General features: G+C 42.9%; 1 long non-coding RNA gene across 1 annotated transcript; it reads left to right on the top strand.

Moving 5' to 3' along the window:
• The first annotated feature begins 331 nt into the window (after positions 1 to 331).
• LOC129350720 (uncharacterized) lies at positions 332 to 1,126 on the top strand. Its single transcript, XR_008604207.1, has 3 exons — positions 332 to 388; positions 460 to 522; positions 635 to 1,126. It is a non-coding gene; the product is annotated as an uncharacterized LOC129350720 (long non-coding RNA).
• Positions 1,127 to 9,170: the final 8,044 nt, after the last annotated feature.

Below are 9,170 nucleotides of genomic sequence, written 5' to 3'. Positions count from 1 at the left end.
TAAGCCTATTTAAACTAACACAGACTTCTACTCAGCCAACAGAAAGAAAGCAGATGCCCATAAAACAGGTGGTGGCCCAGCAGCACCACCTGTAACGGAAGCAGAGGAGCTGGTCCTAAGCCAGAATTTGGGAAGGCCAGTGGCTGAGGGAATCCCTGGAGGGAGCTCATCCTCTGAGACCACATCCCAAGACACAAGTGCTTTTATAAAATGTAATGTGTGTGTGTGTGTGTGTGTAGCCCATGTATATGTATATATGGAATGTTTTCAAGCATATTCATACAAATATTTATTTCTCTTTTGGGTCTTTTCTTCTTTTGGCCCAACAGATTCTGATGGTGCTATCTGCCTGGTGGAGCCCCTTCACACCACAACAGACCTTGTAACTGTAAGTAGGCAATACTCCAGAGATTTAGCCAAATGGTAGTTTAAGTCTACTGAAACATATCACTCATCTAGGATGAAGAGGATGAAACTGTGTCTGCTGCCTTTACAGAGGGGGATCCAGAAAGGCATACAGAGGTATGTTACTGATAGTTCTCTTCCCATTCACATTTCTGAACATTCTGGTGGAATATAGAGTGTGACATTTAACTTACACTGAAGTATTGCACATTCTCATCCTTTTTAACAGAACATGGCTGGACAGCAGCAGGATGCTTCCTCAACTTCCACTGCACAGATTGACACAGTGAGATGGATGTTCAGTAAACACCAGAGGTTCAGTCCATGGAATTCATGTGCAACTGTATAATTTAATGTCCTTTATGTATTCCCAGTTACCAGTAAAACAAATATACAAAATCCACTTGCTGAGAAAAATACAAAAAACAGATAAAGAAATGCAGTACTTGGACCGCCAGATTAAGAAGGCAGATCTGGAAATTGAAATACTGGAGCACAAGTTAGAGGTGGATGCAGGTCACAGGTGAATTATGTTAACTACTGGAACATGAACTAAACTAGCTCTTTTATTTGTAGGAAATAAAGAAGACCAAATGAAATGTGTATCATGTGTTTATTTCACTGCTGTGGTGGTGATGATGGTGACTTAAACTCCAAAGTGGTTATTGCATATGGTGTCTCTGACTGCTCTGCTGTCCTGGATAGCTGGCAGGTGGATGAGGTCATCATCTGGGTCTTCAGTTTGTAGGGCAGAGTGTTGTTCTCCTCTAATAGTGGCAATACTATGAAGAACAACACATGCCACAATAATATCACAGGCCTCTCAGGAGTCACCCAGAGGTGATGTAGACACTGGAAACAGGCTTTCAGCAGGTCTATGGTCATCTCCACCCGGGCTCTCGTCTTGCAGTGAACCTGGTTGAAGTTCTGTTGGGGGTCTGGTTCAGGGTCAGGGTATGAGGTCATCAGCCTGGGTTGGCATGGTAACCCCTGTCACCCAGCAGAAGGCCATCAAACTCTCCTGTAATGTATACTGGATACATTAGAGTATATTAAAGGAGGGAGACAAGTGAATTATATTGTTAAAATCTTTAGGCTGTTTACCACGTTGCAGTCTGTTGCTCAGGTTAGACTCATGATAAATCCTCCAGTCATGAACAGACCCAGGCCACTTGGCCTCCACATTAGAAATAATGTATGCAGCATCACATATGATCTTGACAGTGCAGAGAATGACTGATGTTGAACTATGATGCAGTCTTTAACATTTTGAAACCGTAGTCAATCTACCTGTAGCCTACCTGCACATTTATGCTGTGAATGGACTTCCTATTCACATAATCAGCTTCATTATATTTGGGAGCTGTGATGGGGATGTGTGTTCCATCTATGCAGCCAATCACACTGGGAAATCCTAAAAGAAATTAAATTTACTAATCACAGTCTGAGGTTGCAGCACAATGTCATTAACTGGATATGATTTAAAATTAATTTAACAGATCTCTACATCATTCACCTACAATCCTGTGGAACTCCTCCTTGATGGCTCTGACAGGTTTATGTCCAGGGAAAACGACAAAGATGGTAAAAGTCGTTTCAGGGCCAGACACACTTTTCTGACCGTCCTGCATACAGTGGCCTTACTGAGGTGCTCTGCATCTCCGACGTTGTATAAAAAACTTCCATTTGCAAAGAACCGCAGCGCAACACACAATATCTGCTGGGACGTTAGAGCATGACTGCGGTTGGTAATGTTGTAAATGTAAGGACGGAGTAGGTTGTGTATGTAGGTTATGGACTGTGATGTGAAACGGTACCGTTCAAAAAGATAACTGTCCGGAAATGCGAGAACATCTATGCGCGGTCTGAAAACAATCTCCCGACGAATATTTAATTTTCTGCACAGTAATGCTGCTCCTTCATCTACTGGATCGTTAATAAAAGGACGTCATTTTGACACACGGCAGAACTAGACTTCGCCAAAACTCGCCAGTTGACTGAATGAATGAGGAAATGAAATGGCGTGTGTGGCTGAAAGAGGGCGGAGACAGAGAGAAACTCGAGGTTTACTGAGAAAAACCTGGTCCCGACCAGGTTAGAGTCAGAGAGTCTGTTACTATGGTAACTGACCGAGAGTTTAAGTTACCCCTCTTTGTGAAACAGGCTAGAGTTACCCCTCTGTCTCTGGTTTGAGTTACCTCGCTTTGTGAAACGGAAAACTCTGAGTTTCCCTCATTTCAGGGTTAACAAACTCAGAGTTTTCACTAAACCTGCTTCGTGAAACGGGCCCCAGAGCTACTCATTTAATAACACTCCGTTTGACCTTTCCATGCTTGGAAGACAGAATTTGGACACAGTTTGTGCGTACATTTGTCTGTGAACAATGGTAGGAAAAATTATTTGGAGACAGAAATCATGAAATAAAATAAGTTCTAAAACTTTCTGCACTGTACACTGAAAACTTAGGATTCAAGAGAACTAAAGCAGTGTTTCTTGCCACACCGGCCTTTACTGTAGCTATACTGCCATTTTAAGAGTTCAGCAATGTGAGTATTACTGGTTTACAACTACTGGACAAAACTATTACGGTACACATACTTTGTAATAAACCGTTTTTCCTTTAGTTTGGAGCTTTAGCAATCCTTACTGTTTATTTAATTCACAAGGGACCACCAACTCTATCGTACAACTGTACCTCAATCCCAGATAACTGCTCATTCAGTCTGCCAATTATACTGTTTATTTACAATACTGGCAGGCACTATCCAGAGCTGTTTTGCCAGTGGCAACCATGAGAATAATTCCCATTGCTATCTTTCATTCCATATGACATGAACACACCACAATGTTACCATTACATTTCTCTTCACCTGGAGAACACAACAAAGGAGCTTTCAGAGGAACTTTCGCTTGCTGTTTACATGAGGGATATTTTCAATATATATTCCATCAGTATTATGATGTGAAACTGAACCAAGAGGGAGGATGGTGGCTTCCAGGGCAATATTCCTAACACGATGCCAGCACTGAGCAACCATTGAATCAACTTCCTTTGGAAGAGCTGTCTAGCAGTCAACAGATAAAGGGAGAAAACAAAGCTGAGGCTGAACCTGCTGCCAACACCCAGCTTTACTCAGCCTGCCAATTAACTGATTGTGGGCAAGCGTTAAGCAGTGGCTGGCACCAAGACCACTTCCACCTCCTCCATGACAAAATCATCTTCAATCTGTTGTTTTCCCTCTCATTGCAAATACATGAAACTCACCAAATTTAACTCCATTTGACATAAATGTATATTATTCCAGAGGTCTTCAAAAGTATATTAACAACAGAGGGATATTCCATCTTCCTACTATTAATTTGAAGTATTTGCTAAGTGTAAATAGTGCGATATGCGTGAGGGTTGGAGAAGGGGGGGGATTCTGCACAAAGTACCTGTACAGATGAACCCAAAATAAACCTTTACAGAACTGACAGCAATCTAAAAGTATGGAGAAAAATAGAAATGGACACGAGCCAAACCATTCCAGGGCCCTGTCCCATCTCTACACTCGTAGACTTTGAGGTGCTTTTTTGTAAGTATGTAAAGACTTATCAATATCACTGCCAAATTGTTAGGGCATGAGGGCTCTGATATAAACTTTGCAATGCGACCATAACACCCTTCTCTAAGTCTACATATCTATAGACTTTCCTGAGAGACAAGCCCACACTTAATAGCAAAATTGGTGATGTATCAACATGGTAATCCAGGGGCCTGTACTATGAACTAAGTTCATCCCCAGGGTACATATTCATTATTTGACTTCACTAAACTGAACAACCAAAGTCAGGATAAGCAGTCTTAGTTATCAACTCGATAAGTCAACCCAGGATTTGTGAACTTGACAATGAGTGCATTCACATGAAATAGGTGGAGTTAGCAACAGATGACCAGTGGACAGGTCTGCTGGCACCAGAATGATAAAGTATATTAAAATAGAAGAGCAAACTATAGTATTAGAGAAATATGAAGATTTATACACACAATACTGTCACACACCCCGCCAGTCCCTGCAACTGCCCACACCTGACCTCCTGTGACCTCCTCTTTCCTTCCTCTCTCCCTTCTTTGTTGCTCTCCCTCTTTATTTCTGCCTTTTCCTATTCTTCCCTCTCCTGTCCTGTCTCTATCTCTCTCTCACTCCACTGTGTCGCTGTCTGCAGCAGCTGCAACTAATCAGCCTTCAGCCCATCAGCCCATCAGCAGAACTCCGGGCAGGTGCGACGCAGCACACCTGTCTCATCTCCTCCCCCATAAAAGCAAGTTCCTCGCTCCACTTCCTGCCTGGTTATTGCTTCTGCAACTCTGCTGGCCATGCTGTCTGGAGCTGCTCTGTCATGCCTTCTGTGCCATTCCTGTCCCACCTGCAAGACTCCAGCACTCACCTCTGGAAGAGGTTAATCTGGTCCTGTCTGCCTCAGCCTTGTTTTCACTGCCCAGCCTCAGTTCCCACCTGCTTCTTGCTCCAAAGGATCGGCTCCCACCTGGCCAGTTCCCGGACTGCTACTGCTGCTCGTCTACCCCAGCAGTGAGCACCCATGGACCACCAGTCTCCAGGAGCCTGTCCACCCCCTGCCCAGCCTGGTAGTGAGTTTGGGTTAGTTTCTCCTCTTATCTCACATTAGTTTAAATCCTGACTTTCTGTTTATTTAGAATAGATAGTTTTTAGTTAGAATTCTCTCCTTGTTTGATTCATTGATTTGGTTAAACTATGCTGTTAATAAAATCCTTGTTAAAACTTCACTGGTCCCTGCCATGTCTGAGTACTCTCTGCTTGGGTTCAAACTCTACGCCTTGACAAATACAGGCTGACAGTAACACAGCAGGGGCAGCTGCAACAGGACGGAATTTTTTTTTTTTCTAAAAAAAAAAACCCACTCAATTTTCTGATCAATATCACTACCAAATTATTAGGACATTAATGGATCTGTCAGTGATTACAACTGTATGTTTTATTAAATGAATGTTGTGCTGAGATGTATTACTCTGGCATGTAGCCTAAAACAGTTTTAGCTTTTTTCAGCTGCAACCCTGGCCATGTTAAAAGTAAAAATGGACAAAAAATAATTCAAACAATTGAGTAGACTCAATCTCACATCACACAGACACCTAGAAATAAATGTATACAACTTTGCTTATTTCTCAAGAGAAGAAGAAGGTATAATTCTAAACCAATATGAGGAGTTGAAATGTAATACAAGTTGAAAACAGCATAACAGCTGTAGCCAACATCAGGGGAAAAGCTGAGGGAAAATGTACAATTAAAATGCTTATCAATATTGTTCTTTTGTGTATGTTGTGTTTTTGAACAAATGAAAAACATTCTTCACACCTATAAGTAGACTTTATCCAAATCATGCTTCGTTCACCAGGCAGACTAAAAGGTTTTGGTGTTTTAATCAGTTTCTGTTTAAGAACTATATGACTCTGCAAAGTCACATAGAACAATGAAATGACTGAGATCGCTTGTAGCTCCTAAAACTAGTATTTTTCCCATCTCACTATCTGCCGGATGTCCCAGACATGATACCATTTTACAAGAGCTCTGATTGGTCAGTTGGCTTCGTTTTAATACATGTACGTCTGTTACTTGGAACATAACCTGCTCCACAGAGGGGGTGAATCGAGTTGTCCACCACTATAGTCCTGAAAACCCAGAGTTGAATCTGAAGTTGCCTCACTCACCTCAAGTCTTACAGAATTTGCAAAATTTGTTCACTTTTGTGGTTATTTATTGCACATTTGTACAGTTTGTATTTTCAATGAAATGTCAGGATTTGCAGGTGTGCATGGTTTTCCTGACTTAAGGTGGTTTCCTAAAATGTATAAACAGAACAATGTCACAAACAGGGTTATCAACTGAGCAGATAATCAAATGGTGAATGAAATGAGTGTCAGGTCCGCAACTGTGGGCTCCAGCTAGTGCTCTCCCTTCCCCCCGCCCTTTCTGTTTCTCCTAGGTGTGGTTGGCACAGAGGCTGCGGCAGTAGGTGACAATCATCTGCAATCAGCAGAACCACAATAGCAATAATAATAATAACTGCAATACAGACAGACTGCACTTGCTACTCGTCGCTGGACTGAATGATCACCATTAATTCTGAGCACCATTCTGTCTAGCCCTCTGGTGTTACGCCCTCCACTTCTGATGCTAGATACAGCAGGCTCTCTCTCCCTCTCTACCTGTAGGTGGGTGTGTACGTGGTGCGTGGCGGCACGAGACAGGTGCTGTCTATTGATAATCAGGACGGATTACTGCCAGGTAGGGATGATCTGCGGCAACTACTCCATCCACATAAAAGCCAGATGCAGCCACCACTCTTCGCTGGACCGTTAAACAATCAAGTCAGTATTGATATTTGTTTGCATCTGGCTCTTGGAAAGATTCTTGCTCTAACCGTGTTTTTGTAGCACCGTTCTGGATCCCCGCGTGGTCTGCATAAACCTGTCCCTGAAAATTCTCAGTCAACCGCGTTCATCTTCGGGATCACTCGAAAGACCCACACCACACATCCTCCAGCCACAGAATCTGTCTTGTCTCCTTGTCTCCGCCATCCAGACTCCAGCTCTACCCACCTCGTCTTCCCTCGTTACCACCAGAACTCCCTGCCAGTTAAGTTCCCCATTCAGTCGCCTAGTGTTAAGTTTAATGTCGTGAGTTTTCCGTGTCGTTCCGTTTCGCCATATCGGTGTTCTGATTCTATAGTATTGTGAGCATTAGCTTACCCATAAGCCTGACATGACCTACCCTGGATCATCCGTTTCATGGCAGTTGTCGGCTCCTCTGCACACCACCAACCACATTCTCCTGCCCTCCCGGATATCACTCACCTGGTCCTCAGCCACCTCCCCCACACTTACCTGACGCCTCACACAAAGCTTGTTGCTGCAGTCTCCAGCCACCATTATTCCTACCACTTACTGCACACAGAGTTCGCTCCAACTCGTACATCCTGCATTCCATCTTGGCTAGAAGAGTCTCTGGTTTTCCTGACACCATACCCATTCAGTTCTGTCCAGCTAAGTCCCCTTACTCTGAATCAGACTGTCTTTGGAAAATTGCAATTAGTCCAAAACTCGGCAGCTAGACTTTTGACAAGAACCTCAAAGAGATCACACATCACTCCCATGTTATCAGGGTTACACTGGCTCCCTGTGAAATTCAGGATTGATTTTAAGATTTTAGTTCTCACCTTCAGAGCCTTGCATGGTCAGGCTCCTCATTATATATTGGAGATGTTGACTCCATACTCCCCTGGTCGTGCTCTTCGTTCTGCTGGACAGAATTTGCTTGAGGTTCCTAAGACTAACTATAAAACTCGAGGAGAGCGATCATTTCAGTTTGTGGCCCCAACTTTGTGGAATGCTTTACCAATGTCTCTCCGTTTTGCTGAATCTGTGGACTCTTTTAAGAAGGGCTTGAAGACACTGCTGTTCAGGAAAGCATTTGGTTGACAATTTCTTCCTCTTGTCTTGTATATGTATTTTATTGTTTGTTTTATTTTCTAGTATTTAATTGTAAAGCACTTTGTGATTTTTATCTGTGAGAAGCGCTTAAGAAATAAACTTTACTTAATTACTTACATTCCAGACTAGTGTAGCTCTCATTATTTAGTCATGTTCTGGATTCTCTGGTATTAAGTATTCCAAGTAGAATTTGTAACATGTTTTGTAAGAAGTTGAGAGGCGTTTGGTGGCGTGAGGATGTTTATTCTCACGAGCAGGCATCGGGTACGTGCATTAGCATTGACAGTCAATAACATTAACATTGCGGCTCCCGTAGCTCTGGGCTTACTCGTGCTACCGTAATAGATATAGGAGATGCGCATACACTTTTTTAAAACTGCGCTAAGTATGAACATTAATGAATGCAAAACCAAACATATATATGCATATATGACATCTCCCTCCTTTTGAAGTGTTATTTATACTTTGTAAATAACCACTAATTTAAAAATGTACACTTCTGAGACACAGTCTATGCAATGTATTATTTAAAAATAAAGAATAACTTAAAACATGCACTAACGCACCTTTAGCTTATTTTAGCTGGTAAATTGTCCTGAATTAAATCACTTTACAAAACTTGAGTGAACATACAAATAACATTTCTCTTTTTTTTTATATACACACATCTCCCCCCCCCCCCTTTTTTTTTATTTATTTTTTTTTTTTGTGTGTGTTGAACACCCCCCCAAAGGCCATAAGGTAGACATGATTGTCTACAGGTCCATCCTGTGGACCGGCTTGCACACACGCCCAGACCTGGTCACAGTCTGACTGGGTGCAGGCGTCGCAGGTGCAGCCACACTCTGGTTGACAGGAACAGTAACAGCCACGGATGTAGAAGAATGTGTCTGTGCTGCTCCGATGTCCTCAGGTGTTGATGAAGTGGGGCGTTGGATCGGCGCAGACTGAAGATGTCGGCGGTTACGTCTCAGCTCCGTTCCTTGCGATGTTGTGATGATGATGGATCTTGGCGTCGTACTCTCACGCTGAACTGTTGCTGGCAGTGACCACAACTTCTCGTGATCCAGCTTGGAAAATACAGCATCTCCTGGCTGCAAAACAGGCAGTGCCCTGGCTCCATGGCGACGATTAAAGTAGTAGGCGTGCTTAATCTTTTCACAGCTGTCCTTGTTTCTGACCATGGCCCTATTTGGCCACTTTGGAAGAAGACTTTTCTCCAAAACAGGGAGTGTAGTGCGAATCTTTCTCCCCA

Source organism: Amphiprion ocellaris, chromosome 15, assembly GCF_022539595.1.
Source record: "Amphiprion ocellaris isolate individual 3 ecotype Okinawa chromosome 15, ASM2253959v1, whole genome shotgun sequence".
NCBI classification, from domain to species: domain Eukaryota; kingdom Metazoa; phylum Chordata; class Actinopteri; family Pomacentridae; genus Amphiprion; species Amphiprion ocellaris.
This window is presented reverse-complemented; position numbering and strand designations above follow the sequence as displayed.